General features: G+C 42.3%; 1 protein-coding gene across 1 annotated transcript in view; it reads left to right on the top strand.

Moving 5' to 3' along the window:
• Positions 1 to 14,394: 14,394 nt before the first annotated feature.
• Positions 14,395 to 24,886, top strand: part of LOC147028402 (transmembrane protein 200A-like) — a 32,714-nt gene continuing 22,222 nt past the window's right edge. The window contains exons 1-2 of the mRNA XM_085878742.1: positions 14,395 to 14,525; positions 17,556 to 17,765. The gene's annotated coding sequence lies outside the window, so the exon portion shown is untranslated. The remainder of the gene's footprint in view (positions 14,526 to 17,555; positions 17,766 to 24,886) is intronic.

The raw sequence follows: 24,886 nt of genomic DNA, 5'->3' as shown, positions 1-24,886 counted from the left end.
GTGACTGGTTCCCGGCGTTAGTCCGAGAGGGTCACGACTGGATTGTCCGTCCGGTGGGCGACGTGCCGCGATTCGAGTTACGTGGCCGTCAGCACGCCGGCGGGCGCGAATACCGCAACAATATATATATATATATATATATATATATATATATATATATATATATATATATATATATATATATATATGTCAGTTAAAATGTGTTATGTGAAAAATGTATTTGAAATTATTAAAAGGCATGGATTGCATAAACGTGTGATGTTCCAGATGTTTGAAATGAGAGTAATGTATTAGAAACCATAGAACAGAATGGGAGCCTCCATCCCTTCCCCTTTCAGAAACCCATACAGGCACGGTCAACTTACTAGTTTCATAAATGTTCAAACTTGCACCACACACCTTCATTGAAGTAATCATGAAACAAGGTCCATCTTTCATTTGAAGCATAAGGCTGTGAGTAGCGCCATGGGTTGAGGGCATGTCTGTGCCACTGATGTTGTGCCCCGTATAGATGAGGTCAGGAATTTGGAATTTCGCCATTGTGCAGGTGATACCTCACCTATTCCTCACAAAGGACACCATGGGACCTTTAATGTCTACCAACGAATGCCAGCAGCGAGGACACCCAGTTTAACGTCCATCAGAGGGACGACACACACATTGATGAATCACCCTGCCTGTGAAACACCGGACTGGTAGTTTATAGCTGGGTCGGGATTCAAACCCCGAATGGACAGCTGAGAGCTAGCTCGTGTGCATACCTCTCGGCCATCCTGCCAGCACAATTGGGAAACTATATAGTACCTGAAAATGGAGCTGCATCTCAACATGTATGTTGAACAAGAGCAAAGAGTATTTTTTAATACAGTGATGTGGAAAGGAAAAGTAACTTTGTGGTGATGTGATTTATTTACTTTTCCCTCCCTCGAAGCAGTTTGGCCATTTCAATGATGCCTGCAATGTTGTTTCCAAGCATGTGAACGAACGGGGAAATTGTTGGTGGTGACCCTTACACTTCATACTTCATGTCAGGCACACAGGGGAAGATTTGTTTTACAATACTGTATTTATTTACAAGAAAAGATTAATTACTCTCAACCACACAATCGTTTCACTTACCAGTGTAAACAAAAGCAAGCTGTATCAGCACTCCAATTTGAATGCGACAAGACATTTCACAACTATTCAACAAACACAAAACGTGTGAGTATACTTCCCCCATCACAGGCATGGCCCTGGGGCCACCACGTCACACTTCTGAGTTATTTGATATCCTCAAAACATTATTTATGCTCGCTGTATTAATTCCGTTATTGCGAGTTTTGTCGCATGAGGGATTCCAAACGTGTTATAAGACTTCCGAGATTACAAAAAAAATATTACTACAACAACGACCTGATACCTTGGTGGTATGAGGAATGGATCTGTAACATCTTGAACGGTTTTTCAAATATCACGTCACCAAGATTGTTGTCATGGCAACATAATTCGGACAATAGGCTGTGATCGAATGTCATGAAGAATAGATATCTCCAAGATGAAAGGTAAATGTTCAACTGTTTTTGAAACATCGCATACACAAAAGTACGTGGACCGATGATCGGTCGGACGGAGCTCGTTTTAATGTCGCCCATCTCCAACCTTGTCGGAGGGGCAGGGACCAGATTCGGTGGCCTTGTGTAGAGTGTAGGTAAGTAGACGGTTAAATGCTGACCTTGGTTGAGTCGTACTGAAGACTCAATGGTATTACACACACACTTGCCGGCCCAAACTCCCCTTTAGTGCATATGTGATATATGGACCCCCTTAAAACGCAGAGAGTCGAACAGTGTGTGAACCATGTTTGGGAAGAGACGACGAGCTGCAATCTTGGGATCCACTGGTCTGATCCTGGGTGAGAATGAGGATTAATTTCATCACTAAGTGGGGAAAACCAGTGATTTAATCCAAAGGGCTTGCTCGCAACATGAAGAGCCCATGTTTGAGCTTCTGGGTTTAATTGCCATTACTTTGCTGTCTCAGGTAGAGGTGCTTTGATTTGTTGCCGTAACCATTTTCTAGGGCCTTGTGGTCACGTTTTGGTTTCAAGATGAAAGTACAAACTCGATGAACCAAAATAAAATCGTCAAGAGACCTCTCAACGGAGCAACTCTTGGGCTGTGATCGGTTGTTGTGCTGACAGCTTGCGGGTAAAAAAAGCACCTGCTTTGGCCCAAAATTGACAGGTTGTGCAGGTGCCTCTGACAGCAGTTGCCTTATCTAATAAAGTCTGTCTCGTGCGCACAAAGGAGTGAAGTCATGAAAAACAATCCTTTGTTTACGGATTATTTCTCACCCAATAAGTGAAAGGTTATCTCATCCAAAATATATTTTATATTAAAAAAAAATTGTTTTATACAGCCATCCCTCGACTGCGTGACCACCCTTTCTTCGAAAAAAAAGTGATCTCTGCGGACAGGTGTCCTCATAAGATGGAAAGAGAAATAATACAGTATATGTATGTATAGATAATATTATACTCAATGGTAGTTTTCAGTTGTTTGCCTTGAAGAATATCTTCACTGCTGTTTGTTGAGATCATGCATTCATGGATTTACACCGCACTATCTCTAAGATGCCGTGGCATTTGCTCATCATCTTGAACTGAATGGTCGTGATGCAGTCCAGAGTCACGAGGTTTCTCAGGAGAGATGATGGGTGGTTGAGGCACTGCCTCTTCTTCATCATCCTCTCGCTACTTTCCTTGTCAATCCTCCTCTTAAACAATCCCTGATCCCATGGCTGATTTGATGATCTCCCACCGGTAAATCTCCCACTGGCTCTGGTGCACGCTCCCATACCTGACCTGACCTGTGGGTGAGGTTGAATGGTGTCACTGCTGGCAAACTCCTCAAGGGACATCTCCCCAAGGAGGGGAATCAAGTCATCCATGGCTTCCTCCTCTTCCTTCGTTGTATATTCCTCCTCCTCTTCCTTGCCCCCAAACTTGAAGAAACCATTCTGGTCATAAATGGTGATCGTTCTTCCCAAGCGGAGTTCAACCATAAGATAGCATCGAGAATGCCAATGGACTTGTCAAGGTCTCAGGCTATGTTAACATTAACCACCTTGAAGATGATGTGGTGCCAACATCTTTCTGTAGAGGGCCTTCACACCCTGATATCAGCATCACAGAGGTGTAATTACCCTCGTCGAAGGAGAGGCTATTGCATTTGAGTCCGTTTGTTACTTGGCGAAAAAAATTTGTTGCCAAGTATGTTGCGTTTGTCTGTTGGGTGGTCACTAGACTACCCTTATTCTCAGGTTTTCCGTCTGTCTGTATGTCTGTCTGTTTGTTTGTATGTAATGGACAGCTCTGGAGGCCAGAGGAGTCAACCGATTTTGATGAAACTTGACTGGTAGGTTCATACCAGGATCTAGTTGTATGCTTTTGAGCACCGTTGCTATGGACGCCACCGTTGCCTAGCAACGGGACTTTGAATTTTTTGAAAAAATCCGAATTTTTTTTTTCGAAAATCAAAAATCGGCTTCCAGGCTTTTATGCGCACTATAATCAACCTCTTTGTCAAAAGTTTTCAACCCGATCCGTCAAAAACTATGACTAGTATACAATTATATAGCGACCACCCATGTCGCCTAACGGCTTGTCTGTTTGTTTGTTTGTTTGTTTGTCACGCAATTTTTGGCCACAGTTTTCAAGGAATCGTTTTGAAATTTTTGGTGTGTATAGGTGACCGGCGAAGGATGGCACCGCTAAATTTTGGTGAAGATCCGAATCCAGATCCGGATCTGAGAATTTAAGTGATTCTTCGCCATTCAGAGATGGGGTTAAAAACGATATATAACACTATCTCAAAAGGTTATGGATGGATTCACACGAAACTCAGTTGACATATTGGGAGTGCCACGAGGAATAATTGATTCAATTTTGGTGAAGATCCGAATCTTGATGTGGATACAATAATTATTTAATTTTTAACTGATTCTTCACCATTGAGAGATGTGGCGAAAAATGATATTGCATGATATCTCAAAAAGTTGAGGACGGATTCGGATGAAACTTTGTGGTCAGGTTGGGTGTGTGAAAAGGACTAATTGCTTCGATTTTGGTGAAGATCTGAATCCGGATTCGAGAATTTTTCAAATGATTCTTCACCGTCGAGAAATGTAGCCAAAACTATGTTTAGCATGTTATCTCTAAAAGTTGTGGACAACTTGTGATAAAACGAGGTGTAAGAGTTGGTTTGGTGACAAGAACAAGCCGATTTGATTTTGGTTCAGGTCCGGAATCAGATCCGACCTATCAGTGGCATACAAAATTTAAACTGCTCAGCTTGGCGGAGGTATGTGCTCCACCGAGTGCCGTTCCGTTTCGCCAAGTTGACACTCCCTGAGTGATTTTTCATTTGTTTATCTGTCCGCTCGCCTCCAGCCCAAACCGCTCAATCAATTTTTCTGAATTTTTTGGATATTATGGTCATCACCCCTGCGAGAGTCCCGTATTGAAGTTTCATAAAATTCGGTCAACCAAAAAGGTCAACATAGGCAAAAAGGCCAATTTGGACCAAATTTTCTAAAATCCTCAAATTTCATGATTGACTTGAAATTTGAACAGGATTTACATATCTGGTCAATGAATTCAACCACCGAATTATTTTTGAGGTCGATATCGGCCAAAAGGTCAACATAGGCCAAATTTCTAAAATGTATTTTCATCGGATTCACTGGAAATTTGAAGACCATTTGCATATCAACTTACTGAATTCAAACTCAAATTATTTTATGTCAATTTCAGTCAAAAGATAAACGTAGGCCAAATTTCTAAAATTTTCAATTTTCATCCAATTGACTTGAAATTTGGACAGGATTTTCATATCAACGCAATGAATACACTCACCCATTATTCTTGAGATCAGCACATGCCAAAAGGTCAATATAGGCCAAAGGTCAACAACTTAGTATCACTTTCTAATATCCTCAATTTTCATATGATTGACTTGAAATTTGAACAGGATTTGCACATCAGGTCAATGCATTCAACCACCAATTATTTTTAAGGTCAAAAGGTCAACATCGGCCTAATTTCTAAGATTGATAGGCCCAAATACTATATATATATATATATATATATATATATATATATATATATATATATATATATAATCATTATGTCTCAAAAAGTTGTGGATGAGTTACGACAAAATAAAGTGGATGACTTGGTTAGGTGACGAGAACAAGCAGATTAGATTTTGGTTCGGATCTCGCCCATCAGTGGTACAAAACGTGAACTGTTAAACCTGGCAGGGGTATGCACTCTATCGAGTGCCGTTCCACTTTGTGCTGTTTTGCGAAGTGTCCCTCTATGAGTGATTTTTCATTTGTTTGTTTGTTTGTCCGCACAGAACTTTTGTGTTTTTCTCTGCAACTGCTTGTCGGATTGAGATGAAATTTTCACCATCGGTGCAACTACTCATGTAGAATGTTTTAATGATAACCATGGCATCACAGGTTACTGGTGTGGCAGCCATGTTGGAAAAATGAAAAAACTTGACCTCTGTATCTGAAACCACACCAAGGAAAAAATTGAAACTTGGCATGTAGCAAGTACTCCTCATGCGGAATGTGTAATTTTTTTTATGACATCATAGGTGCCTTCGTGATGACATCATAATTGCATATGTACAACGCTGTGTCCGATCAGTATGAAAAAAATTGAGGGTCACCTTGGGATAAAATGGTCCACAATTTTTTTTTGATAACATCATCGGTCACGTGATTCAGCAACCATATTGTTAAAAAAAAAAAATCTTAAAAAATCCTCTTCCCTGAAAAGGCTGAACAGATCGAAGCAAAACTTTACACATATGACCGCCTATTCCTGAGGAAAAAAAGGTTCACACATGATGTCATAGGTCACATGGTTTTGCAGCCATATTGGATTTACCCTAAAACATATAAAAATCTTCTCCAGAACAGCTAGACAGATTGAGGGAAAACTTCACATGAATGTTGCCCAAGGCATGTGTGTATAAGGGTGTGAAGGAATAATTGATAAGTCACATGGTTTGGCAGCCATATTAGATTGAAGAAAAACATTAAATATTGTTTTCTCTCGAACCACTCATCCTATCGAGGTGAAACTTTGCAACTAATCATCTAACGCCATTGCTGCATATTCGGTAAAAATTATGTCACAAATCACTTGATTTGGTGGCCATCTTGGATAGAAAAATGCACCTTAACCAAATTAACACAAAACTTCACAAGCGTTATCACCGACCACATTAGAGACAGAATATAAAGTTATGATGTCATAGGTCACGTGGTTCTGCAGCCATATTGGATTGAAAATTTAATTTTTTAAAAAATCTTCTCTGAAATGGCTGAACAGATTGAGGCTAAACTTTACACACATGTTCTCCAAGACATGCTTGTACAAGCTTGTTAATGACTAATTGATAGGTCACATGGTTTGGTAGCTATATTGAATTTACCCTAAACCTTCATGAATCTTCTTCTCCAGAATGGCTGAGCAGATCAAGGGGAAACTTCACACACATCTTCTCAAAGACTCAGGGATACAAGTTTTTTTTTAATGAATAATTGATAGGCTATATCGTTTGGCAGCCTTATTTGATTGAAGGAAAATATTAAATAATGTTTACTCTGGAATCGCTACTTCAATCAATGTGAAACTTCATAATTATGATCTAGGAGGCATGTGGAATGTATGCTTAAAATTTCATCCCAATTGGCTGCATGGTTTGGCAGCCATATTGGATTGAAGGAAAAATATAAAATAATGTTTACTCTGGAACCGCTGCATCAATCAATGCAAGGCTTCACAATTATGATTGAGCAGACATGGGGAATGTATATTTTAAATTTCAACCTGATCAGCCACAAGGTCGAGCAGCCAGAATTATTTAATTGTTTGAATCTGAGATTTTTTAGAATCTTTTTTTTATTTTTTTGCATAACGCTCACTTTGCTGCGAATGCATGCATTTGAGGATACAGGAGATGGCCCAGGAAAATGGTCAACTGTGTAAATAATAAATGGATGGAACATGGCCTGTTCCTCACTCCATAACTTGTGAATCCCTTGTGGAGCCTCATTAGACTCAGGGGAATCCCGCTTTACCCTCTGCATCAATGGTGTCCACATTTATTACTTTGTGTTCAGGTAATTTAAATGCCATTTTAATTCATACCAACAATGTCCCCAGGAAAAATGGCTGACTGCATGCGTAATGAATAGATTGAACACTTCGTGTTATTCGGTCTGAAACTTGTCAAATCTGTGTTGTATCAAAGCCGGACGTCTTGGGACCTGGTCATCACTGCCAGCAGTTATAAAGTGGCAGTTCAAGTTATTTTTGTTATTCCGCCAGCAATTTTCGGATTTTTCACTTTTACATTCATTTTTTCAGCAACTGTTCGTCTGATCGACACAAAATTTTCTCCTTAGTATGTATCTTTTTAAGTATAATATTTAATTGATAATTATGATGTCATCGGTCATGTGGTATGCGTGCCATCTTTGAAAACCTGAAAAATTTTGGATCTCTGTATCTCTGAAACCACACTGTGGAAAAAATTTAAACTTGGCACATGGAAAGAACTCCCTCTGGGGAAGAAGTTCGATTTTTCGTGACGGCATTGTTGAAGTGGTAACCCAGCGAAAATTTGACAAGTACAATGCTGCATCCAAAATATTTGAAATTTCTTGAGCATCATCTACGCAATAACTCAAGTAAGAAAGAAAAAATACGATGACATCATAGGTCACATGGTTCTGCATCCATATTGTTTTGAATTTTTTTAAAAAATTAATCTTCTTCTCTAAAACGGTTCTTCAAATTGAGGGGAAACTTCACACACACGTTCTCCAAAACTAGGGGATACAAGTTTGTTCATGAATAATGATGATAGGTCACATGGTTTGGCAAGCATATTGGATTGAAGAAAAATATTAAATGATGTTATCTCTGGAACCACTTATCCTATCGAAGTGAAACTGCAATTATCATCTAATGCCATTGCTGCATAGATGGTTAAAATTTTGATGTCACAAGTCACATGCTTTGGTGGCCATATTGGATAGAAAAACGCACCTTATCCGATTAACACGAAACTTCACAGGCATGATCCCCTTCCCAATTAGATGGAAAATGTAAATTTATGATGTCATGGGTCATGTAGTTCGTCAACCATGTTTGATTAAAAAAATTTAAAACCTCAAACGGCTGAACAGATTGAGGCGAAACTTTACACACATGTTTCCCAAGTCATGGGTGTACAAGTTTGTTCATGGCTAATTCATAGGTCACATGGTTTGGTGACCATATTGAATTTACCATCAAACCTACAAAAATCTTCTCCAAAACGGCAGGACAAATTGAGGGGAAATTTCACACAAATGTTCCCCAAGCCAAAGGTAGACAACTTTGTTAAGGAATAATTGACAGGTCACATAGTTTGGCAGCAATAAAGGATTGAAGAAAAATATTAAATAATGTTTTATCTGGAACCACTTTATCAATCGATGTGAAACTTCACAATTATGATCAAGTTGTGATGGGAAATACATGTTTTAAATTTCAACTTGGTCAGATGCATGGTCTGGTAGCCAGAATTATAAAAAAAAATTTGATATGTTTGTTTGTTTGTTTGTTTGAATAAGGCTCACTTGGCTGTGCCTGGATGGGTTTGAGGGTAGAGGAGTAGCAGCTGAAATGCAAATCCTATCCAGGTTCCTCCTGATGACTTCATCTTTCCTTTTTGCTTGTTTGAGTTCCTTCTGATTACTCCATAGCAGGATTATACCTATGTGGTCTTCCATTTAATGTGAATTGAATTTATTTTAATCCCAGTAGTATATTACCTGTCCCATGGACGTGGTGGTGGTCACGTGATTTTGGTGTCCTTCACGGTTCGGAGATCTGCAGTTGGAATTTTGTTCCTTTTTGTGTGCCATTTTTTTCCGAATGAGCCGTTGATTCCTGAGTGGATTTTATGGGGTTGTAATTGAAGATAGTCATGCGGAGACAACGAATATGTTGTCACAGCATTTATTTGAAAATGTACTACAGTAACAGACGATAATGAGCGAGTATGTACATTTTTGCTCATGATCTAAAAAGTATAGCGATCCAGAGTCATGTACACGAAGTACAAAATAGCCAAGCTTCGTGGACCGTTGACGCTTCATCAAGGAGGAGATAAACAGATAGCTCCATTATCTATATATTACTAAAACTCTCGTCTTGTATGTATGTATGTATGTATGTATGTGTGTTCCCGAAATACAGCCAAAACGGTACACGATGGCGCAAAAATTTTAGTGCCACCTTACTCACCATTCTCCTACGGTATGCAATTTTCATTCAAATCAAGAAACGAAAAAATTATTAAAAATCAATTCCCGATTCAGTCAAGTACTCTCCGGGAGAATTTGATCAATGCAAACAACCTCAGCGGTATAGTTCACTGGAGCTATCTTTTGTTTCTTTCTTGAAATGATTTATTTTAAAATCTCAAACATTTAGTATAGACAAAGAACGATTTATTTTTAAGCATAAAATAAACATCACCATTTTGATCTAATACTTCCATGTTCATTAATAAATAAAAATGTGTTTAGAAGATTACGCACAAAAATTTCTTCGACTTTCTGTTCTCGGTTTTTTTTTTCTTTTCACATTGATGCGCAGTGTCAAGTTTCGTTCAAATCGGGCAACGAAAAAAATTATTAAAAAAATCAATTCCCGATTCAGTCAAGTACTCTTCGGGATTATTTGATCAATGCAAACAACCTCAGCGGTACAGTTCACTGGATTTATCTATTTTTTGTTGTTGTTGAAATAATTTTTTAATCAACCGCTGTCACATCGAGAACCCAACGGGTTCACGGGTCATCTTGTAGTAAATAAAGTTGCCATCACTGGTCTGTTCTGTGGTAGGTATGTGATAGCACTGGACCAATCATGTTTGGTGATGTATCGTGGGCTGCATAGTTAATACTCGGCAGCCTCGGCTTCACTTTTTAACCCCCCTAATTTTGCTCATTCGCTCGTGATAGTGAGCTCGAAAGTACAGCGATCCAGAGTCATGTATACTAAGTATGACATAGCTGAGTTTCGTAGACCGTTGACGCTTCATCTTGGAGGAGATAATAAACACTTATCCCCATTTTAGTATAGATTCTGAATTCAATTGAATAATAATTTTAAAAAAACGTCATGGGTCAGGGTCGGGTGTCCAATCAAAGTGGGGTTGCGTCACAGCGGGACGTCTTGGCACTGGCAGCAGTTATAAAGTGGCAGTTCTAAGTATGTCTCATTAATTACATAACGCACCAGTACATAGACGCCACACAAAATACATCACATAAAAAAAGTCCTGGTGAGGGTCTGCAATCTCTGATTGCTCTTTTTCTTCTTGTGATGTGTTGTTGGATGGTAGGAATACGAGCTTGACATTGCTGAAGGACACCGCAGAATGAGTAAGAGCACCATTAGGAGGCTGTGGCATTTTTCTCTCCTCATTTTGCTGTTGAATTGATGATGCTCACCTGAATCCTGAAGATCTCATGTGTCTCTCTGTTGCTGTCATCCGTGTTGGGGAAGAGACCAACCGATGATCGAGCAATATTGAATATGAGAGCATATGAGAGATCCATGGTGTGTCTGACTATTTCGAAATTCTCGTTGTTGGATTTTTTTTAACGCCCCATGTACAATGATTGATTATTTTTATTCTTCCGCTTATCCCTTTATTCATATCAGGTGAAAGAAAAAGTGTTATAAAATTAATGAATTTAAATGATTTAGAAAAGCAGTCACAAAATCTGTGAACAAAACGAAAGGAACGAAAGGAAGGTCATTTCCATTTGATTTTGTGTTGGAGATATTGTTGCGAATCTGGAAGCCATGAGCACACAACATTCAGGTCCTATAGCTCAGTTATATCGATAAGTGAATGTGGACATATAGCTCCCTTTCCCTTGTCTAATGGGTAATTAAATGTTCATGCGCTGTGGAGTTATTTTAATAGTCAGGTTTTCTTTTCTTTTATTTTTACACCACCATCAACGCCAGCGTCATCTTCCTTCGCTCTGCTCAACGCCATTGTCTACGTGTGTTCAATCACGTACGGGAGCAGAGATTTCCTTCATCTCAGATCGAGACTCTGCCCAGAAGGGCAGGGGCATGCCCCTTGTCCAACCAGGAACCTCATCACCTCAGATCGAGACTCCGCCCAGAAGGGCAGGGGCGTGCCCCTTGTCCAACTAGGAACCTCATCACCTCAGATCGAGACTCCTCCCAGAAGGGCAGAGGCGGGCCCCTTGTCCAACCAGGAAGGTCAGCACCTCAGGCTAGCTCCGCCTTAGCCAGATAGAGTGTTCGGCCCCAGCCAATCAGGACGCCGGGACGAGTCGTCCGAGAACGGACCGTCCAATGAGGAGGCAAGTGGCGAAAAAAGTAGGTCTCTCGTGCCTAAGCACAAAAAGGAGGGGTGGTCTGGACGAGGGAGGAGGAGAGATGGTGTGCTCGTGGCAGCAACATTTCGCGAGTTCGGAGGATCGTGTGTGAGACATCCCTGGTGTGAGAGGGCGTTTCAGTCCAGGCAGTTTTGAATCTGGCATCCAGAGCCAGTGAGTGGTTGTCGACGAGGGCTCTGCAGATGGTCGTGGTTGTGGGTTTGAGTCCCCCCCCCCCCCAAGATCCCGAAGACCACACGAGGTGGACAGGTCCGAGACAGGCCTCAATAAAGACCGCTTTTGGTCCGATTATTGTGTGTGTGTGTGTGTGTGTGTGTGTGTGTGTGTGTGTGTGTGTGTGTGTGTGTGTGTGTGTGTGTGCGTGGCACCAGTCAGTTAAGTAGGAAATTGTATAAGTGCCATGCTGTACATGCGTGCCTTCTATATTTGGATTACTCTGCCCTTCTGTGTTCCCCTCCTTGCCTATTGTTAATAAATATCCCCATTTGTGAAATGTATCTGCTCGTTTGTGTCCTTTCCTCCATTGGCTTAGTGTGCTGCGTGTTGGAAAATTAGCAATGCCGTTGTGCCGCTGAGAAGGGGATATTTGGACCAACGGGACTTTGGTGACCGTCCACTCGGGTCACACGCGGTTCGAGTGCGCTAGTGGCTCATTCAGTACTGGTGCCGTCGAGGGTGTGGAGACTCGGTAAATCGCCTCGTGGATCTCTAGGTATTTTGAAAATTGGCAAATAACCCTGTACCACGTGGTAGAAATATTGACGCTTCACGGTCCGATAAGGGACCCGTATTCTTCGGAGTTTTCCGAAAAAGTACGATCTAAATTCCGGGTGATCGGTGGAGTCTACTCTACGGCTCCATCTAGCGGTCGTGCTCGCAGCCGATACCCGGCCCCGTAACAATACAACCTAATATAATATAACCGTGGTGGGAATCACAGTCATATTATATAACCGTGGTGGGAATCACAGTCATATTATATAACCGTGGTGGGAATCACAGTCATATTATATAACTGTGGTGGGAATCACAGTCATATTATATGACCGTGGTGGGAATCACAGTCATATTATATAACTGTGGTGGGAATCACAGTCATATTATTTAACTGTGGTGGGAATCACAGTCATATTATATAACCGTGGTGGGAATCACAGTACTATTATATAACCGTGGTGGGAATCATAATATTACATAACCGTGGTGGGAATCACAGTCATATTACATAACCGTGGTGGGAATCACAGTCATATTATATAACCGTGGTGGGAATCACAGTAATATTATATAACCGTGGTGGGAATCACAATAATACTGTGTCACCGTGGTGGGAATCACAGTCATATTATATAACCATGGTAGGAATCGCAGTAATATTATATAATCGTGGTGGGAATCGCAGTAATATTATATAACCGTGGCGGGAATCACAGTAATACTATATAACCATGGTAGGAATCACAGTAATATTATATAACCGTGGTGGGAATCACAGTAATATTATATAACCGTGTTGGGAATCGCAGTAATACGATATAACCGTGGTGGGAATCACAGTAATACGATATAACCATGGTGGGAATCACTGTAAACGATATAACCGTGGTGGGAATCATAGTAATACGATATAACCGTGGTGGGAATCACAGTAATACTATATAACCGTGGTGGGAATCAGTAATACGATATAACGGTGGTGGGAATCACAGTAATACGATATAACCATGGTGGGAATCACAGTAATACGATATAACCGTGGTGGGAATCACAGTAATACTATATAACCGTGGTGGGAATCAGTAATACGATATAACGGTGGTGGGAATCACAGTAATACGATATAACCATGGTGGGAATCACAGTAATACGATATAACCGTGGTGGGAATCAAAGGTTGGAACTATGTGCCGTGGGAAGCAAAGTATAATTGATGTTTCAGACGCTCTAAGTTGATGTTTGCTATGAGATGAACCCGTTCAGGTCAGTAATGCATGTGGAATTCGTAACATCACTCACCCTTTATGAGAAGAGCACTCGGTAGTGTGCACCCCTCCACCCTGTAATGCCTGACCCACGAGAACATATTGGGCCCAGTACATTTTTGAAATATCATGCTATACAGTGCTATATCATTTTTACCCCATTTGTCAATGGTGAATAATCACGTGAAAAATTCTCGTATCCAGATCTGCATTCGGATCTTCACCAAAATCGAATAAATTCGTTTTTGTCACACACCCAACCTGTCAACCAAGTTCTGTCAGAATCTGTCCATAACCTTTTGAAATACTATGCTATATGGGCGTCGATTGGTGGGGGGGGGGGGGGGGGAGGGACACTTTTTATCAAGGGGGGACAACATATCGATTCCCTCCCCCCCCCCCACTTTTTTCATTGAACGTAAGTTACGTAACACAAAAAGAGCTGCTCTAGTACAACCAGGCCAAGATGCTCCTCAAATACAAGAATAAATTTTTAAATCTCTCTCATTCCAGCAATCTCTGTGTGCATGTTTGTCTGCGACCGCTGCTTCTCGACAACCACTGGTCCGATCCACTTGAAACTTGCCAGGTATATTGCTGGGGACCCGAGGATGTGCCTTTTCAAGGTTTGATATTAATCGGACAAGTGGTTCCCAAGTTATGGTCTCCGTACTCGCAAGCCGTTCTCGTCTGCTTTGGCCTTGGGAGTTGGACCAAACCATTTCACGTAAATAGAGAGGGGGGGGGGGGGTTGCCAAATATAGAGCCTCTCTGGATCTTTACTTTTTGCCAAAAACAACAAAAGAAAAAGAACCGTTAGTTTTATTGGTCTATTATAGTTCTATTAAAGATGATAGGTTAACAATTCAACATTGAGTATCCGTGCTTCCCAAGCCATGGTCTCCCACCGGCCAAGCGTCCATAGCGACGTCGCTTTTTGATCCTTCGATGTCGGCTCTTCCTATCATTGCGAAGCAGAATTCGCCAAGCGTTGGATTGTTCACCCACTAATGGGGAACGTGACCTTGACATTTTGAGGTATGTTGGGACGTTTTCGGACTGTGTATCGTCATTTTATGAGTGTTTAAATAAATCGCGGCTTCATGGCCCGGAGCGCCACGCCTCGGAAAGTGTTAGGCCGCAATGGCTCGGGGCCCCTTTAGCGACCAAAATAGGTTATTTCACCTTTCTAACTTATATCGCCGGATGCCTGATATTATTACCTGCACGATGATGTGTGTGTTTAATTTTTGTAACTTTTCACCGTCGAGTTATAAGCCAATAAAAGATTTTGCAGTCTGGTACATGCTGATTGAGATGGTGAAGCTTGTGCAGGATGACGCGGTTACACTCTCCCGGCTCGCACGAACGAACGGAAAGATATTTTGTAATTCTGTTTTCATATTTCGCAGTCGATAACAGTGGCCTAAATCCCAACGTTGAAAACCGGGTGAAAATCGAAGGAAAGTGGGTATTTTGGCGACTTAAATTAGCTTTGAATACTTGGGAAACATAAAATAAAATGCGCTGATCCACTCGCTTTTGCGGCGGTTAATGTAAATCATTTTTTCATCGGTACTTGGACTTAGGGGAGGTATAGACCTACAAAACGAGAGGTATCATTCGGTCGTCGGACTTATGAGGATTAAATTATAGATTTTAAAAGGTAGCTGTTGAAAAATATGCAAAATTCACCTCAGAGGTTCGGACAAACGAACGGAAAATTATTTTTGAATTCTGTTCTCGGATTATACAGTATCTATAGGGTAGTAATAAGATTACCTCGAAAATCCGATTAAAAAAGGCTAAGGCTTAGTAGCTTAGCCGCGGCTTGCAATTTTTACTAGGAAAAATAACGTTCCGGAAGGAATTTCTCTTCCACCATCATCCGAATAATTTTCCGTTTGCACGAGGACAAAGACAAAGGATAGACCGACAGAATAAGGATAAAGGATAGACCGAATAAAAATGCGCTGTTACGCAAAAATAACCCTTATAAATCACATGTCAAAATTTATTCAACTGAAATGTAATTCCCTTCTCGTTTCATCGAGGATATGGATATCAGAAAGTTTTTCGCGACAGCATCAAGTAGCACATCCCCGACCACTCTCCTGGAGCAATCAAGTTCCCAGAAAGAGGTGGACGATTCAAAGGAGAAGATAGCAGAAAAGGGTGCATGTGCGAGTACTCGGCCTAATTTCCCAGATCAGCCTTTTCAACCTCATGATGTCAGTTGTATCCCAGTCCAAATACTGCCAAACCAAAAGTTGAAGTTTCAACAACAGTGGTTCAAAGATTTTCCGTGGCTTCATTTTGATCAGATATCGGCGGTGTACTCTGTCACACCTGTACGGACGCTTCTCGTGAAAAACTTACCGAACTTGCCTGCTGTGCAGAAGACGCATTTGTCTCAAAGGGCTTTCAGAACTGGAAAAAGGCTACAGAAAAATTCAGACAATACGAACGATCAAACACACATAGGCTTGCCTCTGAAAATCTGAAATGTCGCAGAAGTCAACCTGGTGTCCATGTTATAGCAAACTGCTATAAGAGCAAAGATCTGCATGGTCAGCACTTGTGAAGATTATCACCTCACTGCAATATTTAGCCCGACAAGGTTTTGCAATTCGTGGGAAGGATGCTTCTGAAGGGAATTTCAAAATGCTCTTACAGTTGCGTGCCGAGGATGATGTAAACCTCAAGACATGGCTGTCAAGGAAGATGACGTTCACAAGTGGAGAAATTCAGAACGAAATTCTACAGTTGATGAGTCATGCCATCCTCCGAAATATCTGCAGTAACGTGAATGAAATGTCCACTCAGTTCAGACTCATAACTGATGGAACGCAAGATATTCAGGGTAATGAGCAGGAGTCGGTGTGTGTGCGCTATGTGACGGATTCCTTTGATGTTCAAGATCTCATCGGCCTCTACCAAGTATCGTCAACAACAGGAGTATCACTTTGTAAGATGCTTCAGGATGTCCTAATTCGGTGTCAACTCCCTATTGAACACCTTAGAGCGCAGACTTACGATGGGGCAAGCAACATGTCCTGGAAAGTACAAGGGCTGTAAAGCACAGCTAAAAAAAACTCCAACCGCTGGCCAATTATGTTCACTGTGGAGCTCATGTCACCCAACTCATTACATCCAAAGCCCTACAAACTGCACCGTTCATAAGAGATGCCCTTGATTATGTCCAGGTACTCAGAAACATCTACAACAACTCTGGAAAATTCAAGCATCTGTACTTGAATATCCACACTGATGATGCTGACACTCCTTGCCCTACACGCCTGAGGCCAATTTGCCCGACGCATTGGTTAACTCGTTCTCCTGCCATGAAATCGATATTGGATAACTACGAAGCGGTACTGGATGCCCTTCAACAAGCAAGTGATGACTTTGGTACGAACACGGCATCGTGAGCCAACGGTATTCAAAGCTGTCTTTCATCAGGAAAGTGTGTTCTCGGTCTGTTTGCATTATTGCCCCTCCTCCAATCCCTTGAATACCTCAATAAGGCACTTCAGGGTTCACAAGTTACCGTCTCTGGTATGCTTATTGCTGCAAAGGTAACTGCACAGAATCTCCAATCTCTCCGTACCGACCAGACGTTTATGGAGGTTTTCGAAGCAGCACAACATAAGCTCCAGCAGTGCCAACTAGATCCAGTGACCCTCCTCGTAAGCGCAAGCTTCCGAAGAGACTTGATGGAGGCACGCAGGAGTACACTGCCAATTCTGCAGAGGAGGTATACAGAGTTGAATTTTTCAGTCATCGACAGCGCATCCGAGAACTTGAATGAGTACTTCACATCAACCGACCTCATGGCGTATAGGGACTTGGGTGAAATGCTCCTGTCTGGGTCATTCAAACCACAAATAGTCCGCAAATATCCCGAACTGTCGGATTCCCTAGAGCAAGAACTTGGCTTCTTTCGTAACCAGTTCAGTGGTTCATCTGTTGAGGATTACCGTAAGATATTTGTAGACATGGTGCCGGAAGTCCGTCGAATGTTCCCACAGGCAGAACGTTTGCTTAGGCTTCTATTGGTTTCCCCAGCAGGTTCATGCGAAGCTGAACGGCCATTCAGCGCACTCAGACGTATGAAGACTTGGTTACGTTCCACAATGACCCAACAATGCCTCAACCATCTCATGATCTGTCATGTTCACCGAGATCGTCTGACTGCACTTGACCCCCAAGACATTGCTACAAAGTTTTTAACTGGATCGGCAGACAAGAGGGTTCATATTGTTGGCTAGTTTTAAGGTAAGTTGACCGTACTCGTGTAATATCAATTTGTATGTCAGTCTAGTTTTCAGTTTATGTTTAGTGAATCAGTTCAAGGGTCGTGAGAAGGAGGCTTGATAAACAATTCTATATATATATATATATATATATATATATATATATATATATATATATATATATATATATATATATATGTATATATATGTATTTCTTTGATGACATTTGAAACTTTGAAATGTGTATGATTAATGTTTAATTAACTTCGCTCCGTCTGCTTACATTTGATAAAAAAGATGGTCGATAGATGGTCAGATTAATTTAAGAGATTTGTGTGATCAGAAGACAGCATGTCAACGAGCGTATAAAATCAAGAATTTGCAAGGGTAGACTTGCTGTGTCCACGCCGGCACGAAGTGGGCTTCGTGGTCTGGACATGCAATGTCCCCCCCCCCCCCCCACTTTTCAAAAGCAATCGACGCCCATGCTATGCTATATATCATTTTTAGCTATATCTCTTAATGGGGAAGAATCACTTTAAAAATTCTTGTTCAGATCTACATTCGCATCTTCACCAAAATCGAATCAATTTGTGCTTATCACACATCCAACCTGTCCACCACATTTCGTCACAATGCTTCCATAACCTTTTGAGATATCCTGCATTGGATCATCAAGCCAAACAGATAGACAGGGTTGAAAACATAACCCACATCCACCATTGGTGGTATTTTTTTTTTTTTTTAAAGAAGAACACCATTTCCTTCCCTTTATTTGGGATATAAAATGTATCTGGAGTTAAACAGAAAGTTGTAAATTGAAAACAAAATCAACATCCCTGTTGTCGAGTTTGGCACTGAGCGCCAGTTCAGAGTCTCAAGTGAGATTACGAGTTACCGGAGGTAGAGCGGCAGAGAGTAGTGGCGGCAAAGTTCCGCTGCCAGTGACTATTGGGACCATTTGATGATAGCTGCATTGCTGCTTTGAATCACAGGTTTCTCCCAGTCTTTCCAAACAAAATACTTTGGCTCTCCGATGGCGTGTCCGTCAGGCATGATCTGATTGTGGTCTAAATATAGTGAACATAGACATGACCGTTTGCTAATGATCAGTTTGTATACCGTTCCATCTGGGCTTCCTCCCCCCACGTGTTAGCAATTTCTTTCAGTGTTGCAGGGAAGTTTGATCTCGCAGAAATTTCACCCACATCATGCTTGCTCTGAGCAGATATATTTCCACTTTCTTTGCAGAATGTGAAATGCTTAAGGCAAATGTTGATAAAAATGCCATTTTGAGAATTTCCCAGATAATACAATGAAGGCAAAAAACTTATAACAAGAAAAAGAGCAGAGATTGCAGACCCTCACCAGGATTTGTTTGATGTGGAGTTTGTGTACTGACCACTTGGTGTGCTTTGTGTATTTGCCACAATGTGACATAACTAGAACTGCCACTTTATAACTAACTGCTGGCAGTCATGACCGGGTACCGAGACGTTTGATGCAACCCCACTTTGATTGGACACCTGACCCTGACCAATGATGTCCATTATTATTCAATTGAATTCAGATTGGGATTAAAATGAATTAAATTCAAATCAAATGGAAGACCAAACACTGAAGGTACAGTCCTGCATTGGAGTAATCAAAAGGAACCCAAACAAACAAAAAGTAAAGATGAAGTCATCAGGAGCATCCTGGATAGGATTCGGGTTTCAGCTGCCACTCGTCTACCCTCAAACTCATCCAGGCACCACCAAATGAGCCTTGTTTTTATTTTTAAAAAGTCAAAAGGAACCCAGATTCAAAAAATTAAATTATTCTGGCTGCCAGACCATGCTTCCAATCGTGTTGAAATTTAAAACATATATTCTCCATCACCACAACATTATAATTGTGAAGTTTCATATCGGTTGATGAAGTGGTTCAAGAGCATCTTGTTTTTTTCAATATTTTCCTTCAATTAATTATGGCTGACCAACTATGTATGTCATCCATCAATTATTTGTGAACACCCTGGTATCCTCAAGGCTTGGGGAACATATATGTGAAGTTTCCCCTCAATTTGTCCAGCCGTTCTGGAGAATATTTAAAAAGGTTTGAGGGTAAATCCAATATGACTGCCAAACCATGTGATCTATGACATCATAGGTGGGAACGTTTTGTTCCTCATGGATAAGCGGTCATACTTGTAAAGTTTTACCTCAATCTGTTCAGCGGTTTCAGAGATTATTTTTGAAGGTTTAAAAAACAAAAATATATGGCTGCCGAACCACGTGACCGATGACATCCTCAATTTTTGTCCGTCAACCAATTTATCCCAAGATTAACCTCAAAAATGTTCATACTGATCAGATATAGCATTCTACGCATGCAATTATGACGTCATAACGAAGGCACCTATGACATCATCAAAAAAATCACACATTCCCCATGAGGAGTACTTGCCATGTGCCAAGTTTCAATTTTTCCATGGTGCGGTTTTGGAGATGCAGAGGACCAAAGTTTTTCCTTTTTTCCAAAAGGCTGCCACACCAGGTGACTTATGACATCATAATTATCATGAAAACATTCTTAATGAGTAGTTGCTCCTTTGGTGAAAATTGTGTCAATCCAACAAGCAGTTGCAGAGAAAAACCGTATTCACTTTGTGTGTGGCAAAACAAAACAGACAAACGGACCCAAATGCAATAGCCTCTCCTCTGGCAAGGGCAACTCGGAAGAGAAATCAGAGATTGCAGACATTCGCCAGGACTTGTTTTGTGTGGTGAATTTTGAAGTGGCAAATAAATGGAAGGATTCACCAAATGAAAGGTCATCGATTGCAAATGAAAGGTCTAAATGATCGAGAGGGCAAAGGTGTAAATGTCAAAAGGTGTAAAGGTCGTATGGTCTTAAAAAGGTGTGAAGGTCTGAAGGGAAGTGTAAAGGGTCTTAAAATGTCTATAAAGGGTCTGTAGGGTTTGAGGGGTATTAAGGTCTAAAAGGTATGTTCCAATAGTGTGTAATGAATTGACATACTTGAAGATAACTTAAAACAAAGAACAGGGTCAGAACAAGGTAATTTGTTACAAACGCTTGTATTAGGTAAATGAGACCGTTTTTGCACGATGAAGGTTTATTGTGTAAAACGTGTAGTTTTGCTTTGGAGGTGTCTGGCCATTGTGCCTTGCGTTACCTCCCCCGTGCTGCTACCAAGCCGCGGCAGCAGCATCTGCGGGGGTTGGTGTCGATGAGGTGGTGATGACGATGGAGGAAGGTGGGTAGTTCGTGTGTGGTGGCGATGAAATGGCATGTACAATGTCTTACCAAAAATATATGGCTGCCAAACCACGTGACTGATGACATCCTCAATTTTTGTCCGTCAACCATTTTATCCTAAGATTACCCCCAAAAATGTTCATACTGATCAGATATAGCATTCTACGCATGCAATTATGACGTCATAACGAAGGCACCTATGACATCATCATCAAAAAATTTACATCAATGTAAATTAACGTGTGGAATGAAAACCAAGTGTAAATGAAAATGTGAACTAATGAATGATAAGGTTGTGTGCACTTACCTGTGTCGTCTGAAGGAAGATTATGGGGAGGTTGAGTCAGGGGGCAGGATAGTCTTGGCACGTGATTCAAACGAGCTTTTGGCACGATATGCAAATTAGCCATCACCTGTGTTTCACAGTGCGTGCCACGACGCTCGTCAGTGATTTACAATTAACCTTTGCTGGTGGTGGTCGTATGGCAGCTTAGCTGCCGGGGTAGCTATCATTTCTTGAAGCACGACTGTCGCTGATGCAGTGCCCCTCTACCAGTACACACACTGGAACTGGTACTCATTTCGCCGACCTCCGAAGGATGACAGGCTGAGTCAACCCCCTGGTGTATTAATCCAGCAGCCGACGGGGCTTGAACTCAGGACCCAAGGATCCCAAGCCGCCACCCTAACCAATGAGACAACACCAGGCTAATTAACCTTTAAGAAAGGGGGGGGGCGATCGAACACTTTACCAACGCGTTCAGTCACATTCAACCCACTACACAAGGGGAAGAGACTACTCTCAACTTAAACGATGGAAATAACTAAACTGGGTGACTTGTATATTGTGTGCAATTGCCTTCGGGGCTGGTTCCTTGAACCACAACAATATACTGTATATACCAAGGGATGTAAGTCTGGTGTTGGCTTTGTGGTTAGGGTGGCGGCTTGGGATCCTTGGCTCCTGAGTTCAAGCCCCATTGGCTGCTGAATTAAAAATACACCAGGAGGTTGACTCAGCCTGTCATCCTTCTGAGGTCGGCAAAATGAGTACCAGTGTACTGGTAAGGGGGACACTGCATCAGCGGCATATCCGCGTCCCAACCAATGATGCAACCAGCAGCCACAGGCTGCACTCGATAGAGAGAGACCAAGGGATGTTATTTACTCCCACAGATAGTTTATCGTCGAAGGGGGAATCAAACTCACAGTACACAGTTCAAAGGTAATACATGCTAACTCAAAGGTAATACATGCTAATCCTTTCGACTATTGGTAGCACTCAAAGTTACTGGCAGTTGTAGCACTCACAACCAATGGTAGCGCTTCCAGTTACTGGTGGCTGCATCGATGGCTCCGTTGAAGACGTTAAGCAATGCTCACCTATCTTGTTTGCTGCCCACTGTGGACTGTCTTTGAGCTGACATTCAGAACATAGACAAACGGTCATTGTCCTCCAGGGAGACATTGCCAGGCATTGTGCTCTGGGGACGTTTGACACCAGGGATGTGTTCCATTACCAATCAGCTTGTAGAGCACCCGAAACGGTTGATGAACGGCTGACTTGGCAAGCGATAGCAAGCTTCTTGGTAATGGAGCACATCCCTGGACCTGGCGTCGCAGAACGTAGACCAGCTGACGTTTGTGTGGTGTAGTTCGAGACCTCTCCTAAACCTTCCACATCTTCACGATCAGACATATGATGCCGAATGTGACATCCGTACAGTGTTGTGGAACAGCCCTCGACAGAACAGCAATGATTCCTGCAAGAGCAGGTTGAGGCTGTTAAAAGAACGACATAGTTTTCCGCGAATTCGTCATGGGCAACAACGGGAGCGTGGCCATTGCTCCTCATCCACAATGCAACCATATGGCCATTGCTCCTCATCCACAATGCAACCATATGGCCATTGCTCCTCGTCCACAATGCAATGGCATTACCATTGTTCCTCAACCCACTATGGCCTCAGCCTCACTATGGCCAACCACATGGCCTCATTCACAATGCAACCGTATGGCCATTGGCCCTCATCCGCAATGCAACCACGTTACCATTGCTCCTCATCCACAATGCAAGCACATGACCATTGCTCCTCCTCTGCAATGCAACTTCATGGCCATTGCTCCTCATCCACATTGTAACCATATGGCCATTGCTCCTCATCCGCAACCACATGACCATTGCTCCTCATCCACAACACAACCTCATGGCCCTTGCTCCTCATCCACAATGCAACCATATGGCCATTTCTCCTCATCCGCAACCACATGGCCATTGCTCCTCATCTGCAACCACATGGCCATTGCTCCTCATCTGCAACCACATGGCCATTGCTCCTCATCCACAACACAACCTCATGGCCATTGCTCCTCATTAGCAATGCAATCTCATGGCCATTGCTCCTCATCAGCAACGCAGCCTCATGACCATTGCTCCTCATCAGCAACACAACCTCATGGCCATTGCTCCTCATCAGCAACGCAACCTCATGACCATTGCTCCTCATCAGCAATACAACCTCATGGCCATTGCTCCTCATCTGCAACACAACCTCATGGCCATTGCTCCTCCTTAGCAATGCAACCTCATGGCCATTGCTCCTCATCAGCAACGCAACCTCATGACCATTGCTTCTCATCCGCAACCATATGGTCATTGCTCCTCATCTAATACAACCTCATGGCCATTGCTCCTCATCTAATACAACCTCATGGCCATTGCTCCTCATCTGCAACACAACTGCATGGCCATTGCTCCTCAGCCGCAACTCAACCACTCTGATCAATGTGTTTGTTCCTTACTCAAAGTTCTACAATCCGTCCACAGACCACTTCACCGTGCTTCCTTACTGCCCACTATGCCATTGTCAGGTCAGGTCAGATTAGATGTGACTTGCTGTAGTGCGTCAGGTCAGGTCAGATGAGATCTGTGAGTTGCTACAGGTACCATGAAAACCTGTACGAACCAGTTCCATGTTCGGGGTTGTCAGTGACTAAACCATCTCGCCCACCAAGTTTCTTGGTGAGGAGGGCGTATGATATAGACACCCAGCAAGATGAAGAACAAAACCGGTCAAAGGGCGGAGGAGCTCCTTGTGAGCCAACGGCCATCCATACTTAGTGCCCAACTGTGTCTGCAGATGTCCTGCAGTTGGGTTACTTTTTATGAGGAGGTTGGTGGCAGGATTTGCCCTCCGGCCACCGTAAAAACTTTCATTCCGCAAAACATTCTGAAAGCATTTTTAAAATCTGAAAGCACATTCCATGGGAGTACCTTCTGTGCAGCTTCCCTTCACAGGGCAGTTCACCGGATTACGGGATTGGGACAAAGCCGTCGGAACCCCCAATCTTTGATGATAGGAGGGAAACCACAGGGTAACCTTCCTGGGTCAGATTGTGGTAGTGTGTGTCAGGGAGGTGCTGAAGTGTCGTCCACCAGACGGCGGTCTCCTTGAGTTAACCTGGGCGGTCCCTTTGGTCGGGTGCCTGGAATGTCCTATCCCTCAGAGAGGATGATCACCTGTCTCTGTTATCATCTGAGCTCAAGCATTTGGACATTGCTATTGCAGCAATCTCTGAGGTTCGGAGACCGGATTGCGGTGAGATCATGGCGGGTGGTTACACCTACGATTGGTCTAGTTGCTCTGATGGTTACCATGCTCAAGGAGTTGCTGTAGCTGTATCCAATAAGCTGACTCCAATGATAATTGACGGAACACCGGTCAACGAGCGTATTATGAGACCAAGGATTCATCACTCTTTGGGTGTCGTTTCCCTGGTCTCTCTATGTGCTCCGACTGAAGCGAGTGATGTCACTGTGAAGGACGCATTCTATGCCACGCTCGAGTCTGTGGTTGATCAGTGCCCCAGGCAAGATACTCT

Source organism: Eptatretus burgeri, chromosome 4, assembly GCF_056783735.1.
Source record: "Eptatretus burgeri isolate ZD-2024b chromosome 4, Ebu_testis_v1, whole genome shotgun sequence".
Lineage (NCBI taxonomy): Eukaryota > Metazoa > Chordata > Myxini > Myxiniformes > Myxinidae > Eptatretus > Eptatretus burgeri.
This window is presented reverse-complemented; position numbering and strand designations above follow the sequence as displayed.